Source organism: Sus scrofa, chromosome 3, assembly GCF_054392235.1.
Source record: "Sus scrofa isolate SSC_HxYL_T2T_F1_AM1 chromosome 3, Sscrofa_HxYL_maternal_Yorkshire_Landrace_v2.0, whole genome shotgun sequence".
NCBI classification, from domain to species: Eukaryota; Metazoa; Chordata; class Mammalia; order Artiodactyla; family Suidae; genus Sus; species Sus scrofa.
The window spans coordinates 57,002,874-57,019,809 of NC_139385.1; the positions used below are offsets into that span (position 1 = coordinate 57,002,874).

Sequence of the window (16,936 nt, forward strand, 5' to 3'; positions counted from 1 at the left end):
CTTTCCTTTTCTTGATTAGTCTAGCTGGAGTTGGTGTTTTCACAGAACCAACTTTTGGCTTTGTCAATTTTCTCTATCTCTATTCTTTGTTTTTATGTCATCTATTTCTGTTTCTATATTTTTATTTCTTTACTCTTAATTTGGGTTTTCTTTTTTCTTCTTTCTTTACTCATTTTTTCAGACTCTTAAATAGAACCTAAGTCATTGATTTTAGACCATTGCTCTTTTCAAATGTAAGCATGTAAAACTATAAATTTCCCTCTAAACACTGCTTTAACCATGGCTCATGAATATTATGATGTTGTATTTTCATTACCATTCTGTTCAAGAGTTTTTTTAATTTTCTTGGTGATTTCCTCTTTGGGCCTTGGGTTATTTAGAAGTCTGTCATTTGATTCCCAAATATCTGGCATCATCCTATATTTCTTATTGTTACTAATCTCTAATTTAATTCCATTGTGGACAGAGAAAATATACTGTAGGATTTCAACTCTTTTCAACTTATTGAGACTTATCCTATGGCCTAACATATGGTTTATCTTGACAGAAGCTCCAAGTAAATCTAATAAGAATGTATATTCTTCAGCTGTTTGGGGAAGTGTTCTATAGAATTAATAGGCCAAGGTGGTGACAGTTTTGTACAGACCATCTCTCTCTCTGCTGATTTTAGGCTTAGTTCTTCTATCAGTGACTGAGGAGAGATGTTAACATTTCCAACTAAGATTGCAGTATTGTCTACTTCTGCTTTTAACAGTTCCATTTTTCTTCATGTTTTGAAGCTCTGTTATTAGGCTCATGTACCTTTATCGTTGTAATATCTTCTTGCTGAATTGACGTCTATCATTAGGACATATCCCCCGGGTAGCACTCTTTATTTTAAAGTTAATTTCATCTGACATTGCTATAGCCACCTCAGCATTCGTATGCTTGCTATTCTTATGTTGCTTCATTCTTCCATTCACTCTCAGCATATCTGTTTCTTTCTGATTAAGGTGTGTCTCTTTTTGAAAGTGTTTTGAGCCATTCTGACAAGCTCCATTTTTCATTGGAGTTTTTAGTCCATTAGCATTCAGTGTAAGTATTGATATATGTGGAGATAGGCCTTCCATTTTACTATTTGTTTTCTGTTTGCAGCCTCTAATTTCTGTTCTTAATTTCCTATTTCCTTTTAAAATTATTTTAAGAGATTTTAGAGTTACCTTTTAATTTATCTATTGGCTTTTTAGCTAGTCTTTGTATTTTTATCAATTGCCTATAGATTACAATGCATTTCCTTTTCTTTTAAACCTATGGGAGCTAAGATTGCACCACTTTAGATAAACTGTAGAAACCCTGTAATTATATAGATCCGTTTACCTCTAATCATTCTTTATACTATAGTTTTCATATGCATTATATCTACACAATTATAAACTCCACAAGACAGCATTGTAAATTTTTTTATAAATAGTCATAGGTAGTTTAAATAAATTAAAGAGAAAATTTGGTCTTTCATACTTATCCTGAAATTCACCCTTTCCAATGGAATCATTTCTTTTCAGCCTGAAGAACTTTTGTTTTTGTTATTGTGCAGGTATCTTGGTGATGAATTCCCTCAGTTATCTGAATTGTCTTTATTTTATCTTTATTCTTGAAGGATATTTTCACCCTGTGTAGAATTTGGGGTTGACAATTTACTTCTTATAGCACTTCGAGGATGTTGTTTCACTGTTTTCTGGCCTCTGTTGTTTCTGATAAGAAATCAGCAGGAAGTGTAGAAGGCTGGCTCTGTTGTCCACAGGAGACTGTATTTGCATACATACATGCCTTCACACCCCAGGGAAGAACCTATAATCCTTGCTCACAATGATGTGCAAGTGTTTAAAATCTCTGTAATCAGACTCAGAGCTTGAAAAATTTAGAGCCAACATTACTTTAGCCCAGTAAGGATTTTAGTTGGAAATTATGTTTGATAGCTTAGGAGCTATTTTCCAAAGATCGTAAAGGCTTATCAGCAATGACAATGTTAACAGTAATGGTGGGAGTTTCACTGTGGCTCAAGAATCTGACTAGTACCCATGAGGATGTGAGGTTGATCCCTGGCCTCGCTCAGGGATCTGGCATTGCTGCAAGCTGTGGCATAGGTCACAGGTGAGGCTCAGATCCTGCATTGCTGTGGCTGTGGCATAGGCCTGCAGCTGCAGCTCTGATTCAACCCCTAGCCAGGGAAATTCCATACACCATAGGTGTGGCCATGAAAAAAAAAAAAATAATGATGATCACAATGATACCATGTCACTAGTAACTACAATTTATTAATTCCATAATCTGTGATCATATGTTATCTCCATCCTCTCAACCCATTTTACAGAAAGAAACTGACTCAGTGAGTATATGATCTCTGTTCATGACTAATGGAGCCAGGATTCAGTCTGTGTGGTCCTAGAGCCCCACAACACTGTTCTAGGCTAGAACGCCACCTCAGACCACAACTGCATGGTGACAGCTATTTCCTCCAATGGGCTGGAGGATACTTTTTTTTTCCTTTGTCTCTCCACCTCAGAAGGGGCTTGTTTTGTGACTCAGAGATCCTGTGTTGTAGTTCCAGGGGAAGGTCTGAAAGAAAAGGGTTTCTACTGGAAGGTGTCCTGGGCAGCTCCTTTCTCTCCAGTCCCCAGCGCTCAGCAGCTGGGTGGAAACTCCATTCTGAGACCACACCCACAGCCCTGGGGAAAAGGGGAGAAAACACCAGGGGCCACACTCCAAGGTTTGGATGTGAGAAGTGGTTAGTCTACGTGGCTGGAGTATGGTAGCAAGACACATGGGCCCTCCAGGCTCATCAGAAACCCTGACTATGCTGGAAGCTCTGACCTTCAGGCCGTCCCAGATGTGACTGAGACAGGAGATTTGGTAAACACAGTCACTGAAGAACTTGCTCATTTCTTGGAATAGGGATTTCCAGAGTTCTCAGAGGACATAAATAGCCAGGCCATGAAGACAAAGGTAACCATTCAAGGAATGGAGAAGTATATTCTCAAAAATTACACTCTAAGCCAGAGTTGTGGTTCAGAAAGGGGGTTTTATGTTTTTGTTGTTGTCGTTTCAGTTTTGGCCTCAGAAAGGATGCGCTGGCTTGCTGCAAACAGTCTCTCAGCGTGGGAAGGGGTGTGCCGCAGAGTGGGTACCAACACCTAGACCCTGACACAGAGAGAAAGACATGCAGGACCCACCCCAGCCAGTCCTGGGGTGCATGCAAAGAGTTCTGATTTGAGAAAGGAGTATTTCTTTTTAGAAGCAAGCATCTGGGAGATGTTTCCAGAGAACTTGTCATGACTCGTAATGCAGTTTCCCCTGCCTTCTGCAGCTGGGGCTGCCATGCATCTCTGATGGACGAAGAATCTAAGTTTTTTTTTTTAATTTTTATTTTTTTTAATTAAAGTGTATTTGATTTACAATGCTGTGCCAATTTCTGCTGTATAGCAAAGTGACCCATACATACATACATTGTACATATACATGTAATTCCTTGTGCTATACAGCAGACCCTCATTGCTTGTCCATTCTAAATGTGATAGTTTGCATCTACTAACCCCAAACTCCCAGTCCATCTCACTCCTTCCCCCTCCCCCTTGGCAACCACAAGTCTGTTCTCTGTGGCAGTGAGTCTGCTTCTGTTTGGTTGGATAGGTTCCTCTGTGTCATATTTTGGAGAAATCTAAGTCTTAAGCTGGACTCTGTCAACTCTGAGCATGTTACACCCAAAGCCATGAGGATGCTCCAGAAGCACATGGGGAGAAAACCTCAGACCTATCAGGTGCATCTCTATGGCCTTGTTGGGCTCCTGGGTTAATTTCTGCACATCCTCGTGGGTCTACTCTCAGCTACCTTCCCCTAAGAGCCATGCTCCTGGCCGTGCCCTGTTGACAGCCTGCTTATTTCTGCTAATTACCAGTGGGAGCCAACCTCAGAGGGCAAAGACTCAGAAAACTACCTTGGAGTGCATCATAGTAGAACGTCACCTATTCTCAGGCATCTTTCCAGATGGCCAGTGCCAGTCTCTGAGAAGGCTAACCTCAGAAGACAGAGAGATGTGATTTGAGATGACCGTCTCTGTTTTTTTTGGGCAGCCGCTGAACCAGAAAACGTGCCTGCAGGGAAAGCCTCATTTGGGGAAGTGAAGAGGGTAAAGTTCTTTATTTTGAAAATAGAGAACAATCCTCCTCACAGTCCTGTCCCACCTTCCTCTATTCCAACCAGAATATCCACCACCAGCTCCCAATGTGAAGACTGAGTCAAATCTGAGGGACAAATGGGTGGGGATGAAGAAATGACTGGAGGGCAAACTCTATGACATGCAGATTTCTTTTTATTTACTTTTTCGTTTTCTTTTGTTTTTTTCCTTTTTAGGGCTGCACCTGTGGCATAGGGATGTTCCCAGGCTAGGGGTTGAATTGGAAAGGCCACAGCCACAGCAACACGGGATCTGAGCCACGTCTGTGACCTACACCACAGCTCACAGCAACGCCAGATCCCCGACCCACTGAGCGAGTCCAGGGATTGAACCTACATCCTCATGGATACTAGTTGGGCTCATTACCACTGAGCCACAATAGGAACTTCCTGAGCTTTGGGTTTCTGAATGTTGGCACGGGTGGTTGCCCAAGGCAGAGACCATGGCTTCTCAGCCATTGAACATCCTCAGTGCATGAGGGCCTGTAGCTCTGGATGGATGGAAGTAGCTGGTGAGGAAGGAGAACCAGTCTTTGGGGAGAACCAGTCTGCCTTCCTTCCACCACCTCCAACCACACACACACACACACACAAACACACACACACACACACACCATGCACTCGAGCCCCATGGCCCCTGTTGGGAATCTTTGTGAAAGCCCACCTTGCATCCAAGCGATCCTGAACCAGATACCAAGTCATCTGGATATTCCACACAGTAAGAGGCACAAGAACTTTAGGGGTGTGATTATAAGACCACTTCAGGGCAGCTGGTGACAGGGCAGAGGTCTACACTGAAGTCTGAGACATCGAGGTCTGGGCCAAGGGATGGGCTGGGCTCCACTGACCTTGTGTGTGGTGATCTTCCTGGGTAGCAGCTCAATCAGGGGATTTACAGCTTAGTTCTCATTAGATTGCTCATTCTTATTCTTCTAGATTAGAAGGACAGCATATGCTGATTTTAAAATTAACTCTGTGTATGACTTTCTTAATCAGAAATTTTGTAAGCAATGTTTTGATCAACAACTAAGAAGGTAGAGAGGATCTACTTAACTGGTCATATTTAAAATGATACATGGGTGTGGATATGTTGCTTTTTTTTTTTTCCTCTCCATCATCACGTTTTCCCCAGCACCAGTATCTCTGTCATTACCAGCTTTCTTTTTGATTATATCATGCTATGTTCACAAATACTGCATCATTTCAATGCAGTGACTCAGCATCTAGGGGATGCATCCTGAGAAGACATAGTCACACAGCCAATGATGGAACATGAAGATTGAGTTTTGCCTGCATCCCTCAGGTTTGTGGTGGTTGTTTGCACTGTGACGCCTCACAGAGTGGCTTTTAAAAGGATCCTCCAAAGGCTGGATCACTACAGTCAACCCTTGGCATTGCCAGCCTGGGTGTACATCGCTTGGTTTGCTCCTAAGGACCCCATCAGCATCGAAAACTAACCTTCTTTGAAGGATGTTGGAGCCCATGGTTCTTTCCCAGATATGACTTTGTGCTTCATAATAAACTGTTCAAAAATCATTAAGTCCGCCAACACCCTCTAATATGGGAAGTTTTATGAGGATTTGACTCTAAAGCGACTTCCTCTCTTCTGCAGACAGAGTTTAGAAACTAAGGCAAATCTTGCCGTAGGTGTGAGTATATCTCAGAAGTGATGGGGTGTGGCTCAGTGTGTGCTGACAAGGCCACTGTGCAGACAACCAGGGAGCAGACCTTAGCAAGTCTGGACCTGAGGGCTGGACTTCTTTTTGTTTTGTTTTGTTTTTCCATTTTAGGGCCACACCGGTGGCCTACAAAGATTCCCAGGCTAGGGGTCGAATCAGAGCGGCGGCTGCTGGCCTACATTACAGCCATAGCAAGGCGAGATCCGAGCCGCATCAGCGACCTACACCACAGCTCATGGCCAACACCAAATCCTTAACCCACTGAGTGAGCCAGGGATCAAACCTACATCCTCTCAGACACGATATTGCTTTCTTTACCCGCTGAGCCACAATGGGAACTCCAGGGCTTGACTTAAGCCCAGAAGGGCCAACAAGGTGGGCTGGCCCAGTTGCCACCTGCAGGCAAAGATTCTGCAGGCCTGGAGACAGAGGGCTGCCTGAGACTAGAGAACAGAGAGAGGACCACTAGGCCAAGGCTCAACCCAGATCTCTTGACGCAAGGCTTCTTCCCAGGGCTTGCCCTTCCCCCTAAATATATGTGCCCCAAATTGTCACCAGATCTCCAGAAAGTGCTGGCTTTGTCTGGAATAAACACTAAGCCCACAGCACACCCAGTCATTATCAGATGGGCAGTTCTCATCTCGGGCTTGTGGCTTTCTTGGGGTTTTCTCGGGTGTCTCTCTCCCAAATCTCTCCCTCTTTCTTCGATGATATTCACATAAACACTCAGCATTGGAGCCTAATGCCCTCACAAACATAACTCAGGTTACCCATCTGTATTTCCCCAAGCAGTGCCTTGCACGCCCCCTTTGCAGCTACCTGTCAACTGCTGTCCAGGGTCCGAGCCCAGCCGCCCTAGCCTGTCCAGTGGCTCCACCTTCTCCCCTTCTCTTTCCCCTACTCCTCTCCTGGGAAGATCTAGCTGAGGATCCTGAGGGAGGAGACCTGAGGTTCTTCCCTGGGGCAAACGGGGCTGGATGGATGACATCATCCCCTGAAGTCTTACAAAAACAACCTTGTGGCTCTTGGCTCTCTTGGGCTCTCATTTTGGTTGCCTCAAGGCACCAGGCAGAAGGCCAGGGAGCCCAACCCCAGCTTAGAGACTTGTTGAGCTCCAGGGAGCACCAGCCATGGGCGGTCTGCTGCTGCCCAATCCTCCTGGCCAAGGACTCAGGCCAACTGAAGCTTATGGCTCCAAGACAGGCCCTGAGACACCCCCTCATGCCTCCCAAAGTCTACAATTGCTTGATCACACACTGCTAAGTACGAACTTCTGCTTCCCCTCCTGTGTGTTTTGACTGATAACTTGACTTCAGATAACTTGATGTCAGAAAGTGGGTCAGCTGCTGCTCTGGCCTCAGGAAAGGGCAGGTTCCGGGAAAGGCTGGATGCCTGTTGTTGTGGATCACTTTAACCAGAAGTGGGATGTCTTGAAGAAAAATGAAGACGAAATACTGAAGGGTGCCACACTGACAGCATTTAAAGGGAAGAAGCCCAAATGTCCTTTGGGAGTGGAATGGATCAACACATCATGACATACACACACATGAAGTATTACCTACCAACAAAAATGAATGATCTACAGATAGACACAAAAACAGGGATGATTCTAGCAGACTAAAGAGCGTATACTACATGGTTCTGTTTATATAAAGTTCTCGAACAGGCTAAGCAACTCATGCTGATGGAAGTCAGAGTAGGGATTACTAAGTGGGGGAGGGTGACGGATTGACAGGTAAGGAATATGAAAATATCCTCTATCTCATTTGGGATGGTGGTCACAAATGCATATGTATGTAAAATTCATCAAGCTCTACCTTTAGGAGTTACACACTTTACTGTATGCATGTTATACCTCAATAAGAACTTTTAAAGACAGAAAGAGAAAAGGAATGAGGAGTCAGTGGAGGAAAGGAGAACAGAAGGCTGAGAGGAGTGTAAGAGGCCAAAGAAATCCAAGAAGGGCCCTTCAATCAAAGGGCAACAGGGTTGACTAAAGTAGAGAAACTCTTGGATATGGTGGCTGAGAAATTATTCATCCTGAGAAAAAAATCTATAGGTTCGCATCAGCTTGAAAAAAAGACCGGGGTTAAAGAAATTCACAGACGATGATGTTCTCGTTGTTAGGTTTTGAAGGTGACCAAGGAATACATAAGTGGAAGGAAAGCAACCAGTGGAAAATAATAAGGAGAGAAGGAGAGAGAGATGAACAAAGTTTGGAGCAGGATCCTAGAGAAAGCAACAAGATTCTAGAAGGATTTCGTTGGGAAGAAGAGGATCATTTGGAGACAGGAAGGGAAGAAAAGGCAACGGTGATGTGTAGGACAGAGATCCAGAACTCAGAACTGTCTGGACACCCGGGAAACTGCATTCTGACCATTGGCCAGCTAGGATTGGGAATCCAAGTGTGGATGCAGAGAAGGCGAGTGTATGGGAGCTACTCAGCTTGGAGATGATCAACGCAGACTTGGCCCCCAGATGAGAATGCAAGGAAACCAAAGGTAACTCTCAGAAGGAAGAGCCATGATGGCAGAAAATGATGGCTTAATATTTGTCATATTGCAGCATATGGAGGTTCCCAGGCTAGGGGGCAACTTGGAGCTATAGCCACTGGCCTACGCCACAGCCACAGCAATGCCAGATCTGAGCAGTGTCTGTGACCTACACCACAGCTCACAGCAACACCAGATCCTTAACCCAGTGAACAAGGCCAGAGATCAAACTTGCATACCCATGGATGCTAGTCAGATTCATTTCCACTGAGTCACAACAGGAACTCCCTGCTCCTTTCTATAACTGAGTAGTAGTCTACAGTATGGATGTACCCATTCGTTTAATCATTCCTCTGCTGTAGGAGGTTTAAGTTGCTCATAGGTTTGGGTTATTACATGTAAAGCTGCTATAAAGAATCATGTAAATGATTTTGTGTGCACAAAAGCTTATATTTTTCTGGAATATAAAAATCCAGAGTGTAACAGCTATATTGGACGAAAAATGTATGCTTAGTTTGCTAAGGAACTTTTCAACTCTTTTCGAGGATGGCTGTACCATTTTATATTCTCACCAAAAATGTAGGAGATCTGGTTTCTTAGCTTCTAGGTCAGGATTTGACATTGTCACTATTTAAAATTTCATTTTAGCTGTTCTGATAAGTGTGTAGCGATACACACTTATCTGCTTTTCCCCAATGGCTAGTGATGTTGAACGTATTTGCACTTGCTTATTTGCCATCCATGTGTCCTTTTTGATGAAATATCTCTTTAATTATTGGACCCAATTTCTAATAGGATTGTTTATTTTTATTGTTGAGATTTGATAGTTCTTTACTAATTCTAGCTATAGTCTTTTATTTACTATCAAACATTTGAATTATTTGAAATATTTTCTTCTAAATACAGCTTGTATTTTTATCTTTTTAACAGGGTATTTCACCAACAACTTTTTTGTCTTTTTAGGGCTGCACCTGAGGCATGTGGAAATTCCCAGGCTAGGGGTCGAATCAGAGCTACAGCTGCCGGCCTACACCACAGCCATAGCAATGCCAGATCCGAGCTGCATCTGCGACCTACACCACAGTTCACGGCAACGCCGGATCCCAGATCCACTGAGGAAGGCCAGGGATTGAACCCACAACCTCATGGTTCCTAGTCGGATTCGTTTCTGCTGCACCACAACAGGAATTCCTAAGTTTTTTTTTCTAAAAGTTTTATAGTTTTACATTTACATTTAAGTCTGTGATTCATTTTAATTATTTTTATAATGGAGGTGGTATAGATTTAAGTTTATTTCTTTTGCCTGTCTATCCCCTAGCACCTTTGTTGAAATGGCTCTTTTTAAAAAAATTTTGTATTATGATTGATTTACAATGTTAGGTCAATTTCTGCTGTACAGGAAAGTGACCCAGTCATATATATATATACACACACATATATATATATATATACACACATAAGCATATATTCTTTTTTTGCAAGATTCTTTTTTGCAATATTTTACTTTATTTTATTTTTTTAATTTTTAAAAAATGATTTTTATTTTTTCTATTATAGCTGGTTTACAGTGTTCTGTTCATTTTATACTGTACAGCAAAGTTACCCAGTCACACATACATATATACATTCTTTTTCTCACATACTCCTCCATGATGTTCCATTACAAGTAACTAGATATAGTTCCCAGTGCTATACAGCAGGATCTCATTGCTTATCAATTCCAAAGGCAATAGTTTTTTATTTTTTCCGCTAGAGTTGGTTTACAGTGTTCAGTCAATATCTACTGTACAGCAAAGTGACCCAGTTACACATATATATCCATTTTTTTTCTCACATTATCCTCCATCATGTTCCATCACAAGAAATGGCTCTTTTTTGATCCATCAAATTCCCTTTGCACCTTTGTCAAAGATCAGTTGGCCATAGTTTGCAGGTCTATTTTTGGATTTCCTATACTGTTCCATTGATCTCTGCATCTATCCTTCTGCTGACTTCATCACTGTTAATACACAATATACCTTAACTTTGGGTAGAGTGATTCTTCTTGTTTTAGTCTTCTTTTTCAGAATTGCTTTAGTCATTTTAGTTCCTTTGACTTTCCATATAAATTGTAGACTAGTCATATCTATAGCTACAAAAAACATTGGTTGTAATTTAATAGGAATTTTGTTAAAACATGGAGTTCCCTCCAGGCCTAGCGCTCAAGGATTTGGTATTGTCTGCTGGGGCTCAGGTCACTGCTGTGGGGCAGGTCCAATTCCTGGCCTGGGAACTTCTGCATACTGTGGATGCAGTCAAATTAAAAAAGAACAGAATTTGGTTAACTATATATTAATTAAGGGAGAATAGACATCTTTACGATGTTCTAATCTATGAATGTGATATGTTTCTTCATTTATTTGATCATCCTGATTTCTTTGATCAGCATTTTGTAGTTTTAAGCATACTAGTCCTATACATGTACGCTGTATAGGTGCAAATTTAATTTCCTTAAATTCACATCTATTTGATTTTTTTTCTTTTTGTTTTGTGTGTTTGTGTATGTGTGCATGTGATTATAAATTGTCCTGTATTTAAAATTTTGGTTTCCCATGTTCACTGTTAGTGTATAGACACACATTTGATTTTTGTTATGCTAATCTTGTGCTCCTGTTGAACTCATTTATTCTAAGCGTTTTTAGTAAATTCCTTGGTATTTTCTATACATACCTTGACATAATGTGGCAATAGAGACAGTTTTATGTCTTCTTTTTTGATCTGCATATCTTTTATTTCCCTTTCTTGCTTTGTTGCACTGGCTAGAACTTCCAGTACTATGCTAATTAGTCTTGCCTTGTTCAAGGTCTTTGGGGGAAAGAACTTAAGTTTTTCATCATTAAGTATGCTGTTAGTTGTAAATTTTTTGCAGATTTTTTAATCACGTCAAGAAAATTTCCCTTTATTTCCATTTTTTGAGAGTTTTGATGGTGAATAGTTTTTTTTTTTTTTCCTAAATTTGTGTGTCTTAGCTGCATTAGTTGAAATGATCCCATGGTATTTCTTTTTTACACCTATTAATGTGGTGGATTACAATGATTGATTCTAGAATATGGAATCACTCTTGTATCCCTGGGATAAAATCCACTTGATCATGGGGTACTATTCCTTTCTGTGGTGCTGAATTCTATTTGCTAATATTTCCTTAAGAATTTTTATGTCTATATTCATGAAGGATATTGAACTATAATTTTTTGTACTGTTTTTGTCTGGTTTTAGTATTGGGGTACTACTGGCCTCATAAAATTAATTAGGAAGTGTCTCTTCACTGTAAAATTGATATTAATTCTTCTTTAACTGCTGGTAGAATTCTCCAGTAAAACCCTCTGAGCCTGGATATTTCTTTCTATGGCTTTTTAAAATAATGATTTGACTTTCCTCAATTGTTATAAAGTTGTATATTATCTATTACATGTTGATGAGTTGTGGTAGTTTGTGATTTTTAAGCTGTTAGTCCATTTCATGTAAGCTGCCAAATTCATAGATGTAGAGTTATTCATACCATCTTCTTATTAATGTTTTGACATCTGTAAGGTCTGTAGTAATTTCTCCTGTTTAATTACTGATATTGGTAATTTGTGTCTTCTCTCCCTTTTTTCGGTCAGTCTTGTTAGAGGTTTGTCAATTTTATTGATCTTTTCAAAGACTAGCTTTTGTTTCATGAATTTTGATTTTTTTTTATTTTCATTGCTTTCTGTTGCTATCTTTTTATTTTCTTCTTTTTGCTTGCTTTGTTATTACTTTTGCTCTTCTTTTCTAGCTTCCTGAGATGAGAATTTAGATTATTGACTTGAAAATTTTCTTTTCTAATGAAAGCATGGATAGTAAAAAATTTCCTCTCAGCATTTCTTTAAAAATCTCACAAATGTTGATGTGTTGTATTTTCATTTTCATTCAGTTCAGTTTCTATTTCCTTTGAGACTTCCTCTTTGAACCAGGATTATTTGAAAGTACATTGTATAGTTCCTAAATATTTGAGATTTTTCTGTTACAGTACTGTTATCAATTTCTAGTTTGATTCCATTGCAGTCAGACACTCTATACGATTTCAATTTTTTTACATTTGCTGAGGTTTGTTATATTGCTCCAGATATGATATATCTTAGCATATGACCTGTGGGCACATGAAAAAAAGGTGTATTCTGCTGGATTGGGGTATTCTATCAATACCAATTAGATCCTATTGGCTGATGCTATTGAGTTCTTCTTGAGAATGCCATTGCTGGTTTTCTGTTTGGTTTCTCTATCAGTTGTAAAGAGACAAGTATTGAAGTATCCAACTATATTGATGAATATTTGATAATCTCTTTTTTCAGTTCTATTAGGTTTGCATCACACATTTTGGATGTTTCCTTCTTATCAACAGGTGGATTTCCAAGCTCTCTGATGTGTTCTGCACTCAGATCGTCATGGAGGGAGGTCAGCACATTGTTATTGTCCTGCAAGGATCAAAGTTCCAAGTCCTGACTTTCCACTTGGCCTTCTGTGACACCATCCAAGTGCGGGGATGGGGGACAAATTTGGGATGCTGAGATCCTAGTCAGTCTGCCTTCTTCTCTATACCTTTCAGAATTTTCTTCCATTTGTTTTATATAATGCATAGAGTTTTTGGTTGTACTTAGTAAGAAGAATAGGGAAAAGAATATCTACTCCATCTTTCAAGAAGCAGAAGTCTCAAAGTATTTTTTTGTTTGTTTGCTTTTGCTTTTTAGGGCTGCTCCCATAGCATATGGAAGTTCCCAGGCCAGGGGGCAAATTGGAACTATAATTGGCCTACACCACAGCCACAGCAACACCAGATCCAAGCTGCATCTCCGACCTGCACCACAGCTTACGGCAATGCTGGATCTTTTAACCCACTGAGCAAGGTCAGGAATCAAACCTATGTCCTCATGGATACTAGTGGGGTTCATTTCTACTGAGCCACAATGGTAACTCCTTAAAGTATTGAATTTTAAAATCCACTGAGTGAACTCTACCCAATATTCTGTGTTAATCTATAGGAGAAAAAAATCTAAAAAAGGATGGGTGTTGTAGAAGTATAACTGAGTCGCTCTGCTGTACAGCAGAAATTATCACAACATTGTAAATCAACTGTACTTCAACAAAACTTTAAAAAATGACAGAAAAATAAAAATCACTAATCAGCCAGTATTACTGTGCTAGAGTTGAGTGTTGAACACGGCTAGTGTGTCCCCATTTCTCAGAGGTAGCAGAAGAGGTGGTGTACATTAAACCAATGACTGCAGTATGCTATGGCATATCTTGATTGCAGGCAGGACCCTGGGCCCCAAGGTATGAGAAGTGTTAACTGGGCTGGTGAGGATGAAGGAGTGAGCTGTGCTGGGCAGGGGGTAAGGATTCAAGGAGTTGAAAATTACTCAGCTTCCTGCTGTCTTGTAGCTGGCACCACTCAGGGCTGTGATCCTGACACTATGTAGTGACAGCTGCCAGATCCTTGAGGCATGGGAGGCCCTGGGTGGTACCTGGCCTTCAGCTTGAGAGCCAGGGAACCCATGTATGAATCACAGTGGGTGAAGGATGCATTAGAAATGTCACTCAGCACAGGATGCAGGGCACTGTCAGAGTTGCATCCCCTAGACTGCTGGAAGCAGGAGGAAGCCTCAGCATTGAATATGCAGGGCTGTTTAAATGTTTTACCCCTTCCAGATGCCATATTAGCATTTTAATAGGGCTTTCCAGTCCACAACCCCAGGAGTCACCAGGCCCCACAAGCTATGGCTGAGCTCAGAGGAGAAGATGAGGAGCTGCAGTGGGTCAGAAGCTCCCCAGGGGCACCCTGTCACCTGCAGAGAGCTGAAGCTGCCTCCAGGGCAGGGGGAGAGCGTGAAGGCTGGAAAGTACTGAAGTGTGTGGGGAGTGGGAGTGCTGTCCCCTGGGAGTGGGAGGAAAGACAGACAGGGCAGCCCAGAGACAGAAATAGATTAATTTTATTCTCTCATGGATGAATGGCTACGTCTGCCCAGAAACAGAGGAGGGTTCCAGAGCTGTGACTGTGTTAATTGCCATCCAGGCAGGGACAAGGAGGAAGGACATAGGCATGGGGAGAGGGGGAGGCAAGGGGGAGTGCTTAAAAGCCTTTATTCTCTGTGGGAGAAGAGTTAATGGTGGTGGTGGAAGCAGCAGCGGGGTGTGTGTGTGTGTGTGTGTGTGTGGTGTGTAGAAGTGGGGGGGAACACGTGGAGTTGGGCCTGAGAATAGCACTAAATATTCTTTCAGGTCCTCAACCCTGGCAACTTCAGAGCCTGCGGCTGACTTAGCCAGTGCCACACCTCCCATGTCCCCAGATTGGAGCTCTAGGCCCACCCGACCCTGCTCCAGTGCCCCCAAGACCACAGGAGATGCTGGTGCCCCAGCACTGCTCCATCTTGGGAGCCTTAACTCCAGGTTTCCCACCCACTGTCCTCTTCCCCAGACGGCTCACTCCCAGCAGCCTCCTCTTGCACTGCTTAGAGATCTCAGTTCTGGCCCTGCCACCTTCTCCTGCCTCTGTGTTCATGACCGTCCTGGCTCCCAGGGCCTCTCCTTTCTAGTCCTTCTCTCCATCACTCTTGAATTTCTTTCTCCCTTACCTTCTCGTAGGACCTGCCCAGGAAAACCCAAACTCCAAGAGCAATCCAGCGGGTCACCCCCAGGAAGTTGAAGAAATCATACTTGTCCGTGAGGGGCCGAGAATCACGGACTTGGTCCCAGCTGGACCAGCAGCCCAGTGCCCAGCGAGCTGCTTCCTCTCTCTGAGGCCCCAGGCACTTCTGCTCCCAGACTCTCTGCCCTCAGTTTTTACCCCTTTCAGCAAAGAGCTCTGCTCTTCATGCCTCTGGAGCTAACCCTTCTCAGCCCACCTCTGTGGGTAGCCTTGCTTTCCTCCTTCCCCCCACTTGCCAGCACAATCTAAATCTTTGCACCATACCCCTTCTTCTTTTCAGAACTAGCAGGTCTCCCCATCAGCCTCTTCTTCAGAAACAGAGCCAGTTGGGTATAGCTCATGGGTAGAGCATGTGACTGCAGAACTTGCCATTTGCTAAAAGACCATTTCCCAAATGCCAAATCTCACAGAGACCTCAAAGCCAATGTATTAAAAAATCAATATGCCAAGTGACCAGTTTCACAGAACACCCCCCCCAAATTTATTTCTCTTATTTACAAAATATGCTGTAAAATGTGTTGCATAAGAAGTTTCAATAGCCATTAATGATATTCTTCAACATTTGGCTGGTGGTTTTTTCTCTGGCTTACAAGTGTTATCATTGGTTTCTCCGCTGGTGTTTTATATTGGATGTATGGGTATGTAATTCACATTTCTGGAACCAAATACTTCTAAAAAGGGACTTATAAAAGGTTTTGGTAATGCCTGAGCCTTTTAGAATTTTAACCTTTGGTTTGCAGGAAAGATAGTTTTGCCCTTCGAGTATAATCTTACACCAAATTGCAACTCACTCTCTCTCTTTTTTTTCCAAAGTGGTTGGGAAGTCAGCCAAATAAAAGTTTCTTCGGTATGTTTCTGTTCACATATGCATGACAACTTCCCAATGGGAGCTATCATTTTAGGCGCAAATCTTTAAATGAGAGTTGCCGGTAAATGCAATTGAGGGAAAAATCTATCCACTGGCAGATGGATTGAGAAATCCATAGCAAAATGTCTGGTGAAACTATACCCAACAACTTGTTAACCAACCCAAGCTACCAAACATAAGTGAAAAAGCAAACCAAACCTACTGAAGGAAAATCTTCAGTGTTGTAGAAACCATAGCATATGAATTTCTATAATTTTTTTTTTGCTTTTTTTTTTTTTTTTTTTTAGGGCTGCACCTGCAGCATATGGAAGTTCCCAGGCTAGGAGTCAATCAGAGCTGCAGCTGCCAGCCTGCACTGCAGCCACAGCAACACGGGATCCCAGCCATGTCTGCGACCTACACTGCAGCTTGTGGCAACGCCAGATCCTTAACCCACTGAGTGAGGCCAGAGATTGAACCTGCATCCTCATGGATTTTAGTTGGGTTCACTACCCCTGAACCATGATGGGAACGCCTGAATTTCTATAATTTTTAAAGTAACTAACCAAAACAACTTTGGGGGGAATTCTAGGAATCACAATATCAGGGTTCTTCAGCAAACTGCTTTTCAACAAATCAGTTTTTGGTTCATTAGCTTTGGAGGAATGATGACTGGTTATTTGGCAAATTGACCTATTTCTTCAACCTCTCCATCTCTCCTGGCTCTTTCCCTCTTGTAGCCACACATCAGGTACCTGGGACTTCCACCCCTGGTAGCCTCCTTCCTGTTATGGTCAATGGAATGGGCTGGACCCTCCTCCCAGTCAGTGGGAAATAGGGACGTGACCACACCAGCCTTTAATCTCATACTTTGTGACCTCTTCTGCTGCATTCTCCCCTTCATTCACATTCTAATTCTTAGGGTTGTTTTCTTCTCTTCTCCCCACATTGATCCAAGACCCCCATCCCTAATTAAGACTTCTGAACTCTGCTCTCAAAAAATACT

General features: G+C 42.1%; 1 protein-coding gene across 3 annotated transcripts in view; it reads left to right on the forward strand.

Annotated features, from left to right (window-relative positions):
• The window catches only part of LOC106509733 (uncharacterized), a 279,725-nt gene that overhangs the window by 259,766 nt on the left and 3,023 nt on the right, over positions 1-16,936 (forward strand). Inside the window, exons 6-7 of one of the 3 annotated variants that reach the window (XR_014841207.1) lie at positions 8,016-8,389; positions 9,311-12,835. The gene's annotated coding sequence lies outside the window, so the exon portion shown is untranslated. Of the gene's footprint in view, positions 1-8,015; positions 8,390-9,310; positions 12,836-16,936 lie in introns of those variants that run through there. The other 2 variants (XR_014841205.1, XR_002342497.2) reach the window with 2 other exon arrangements.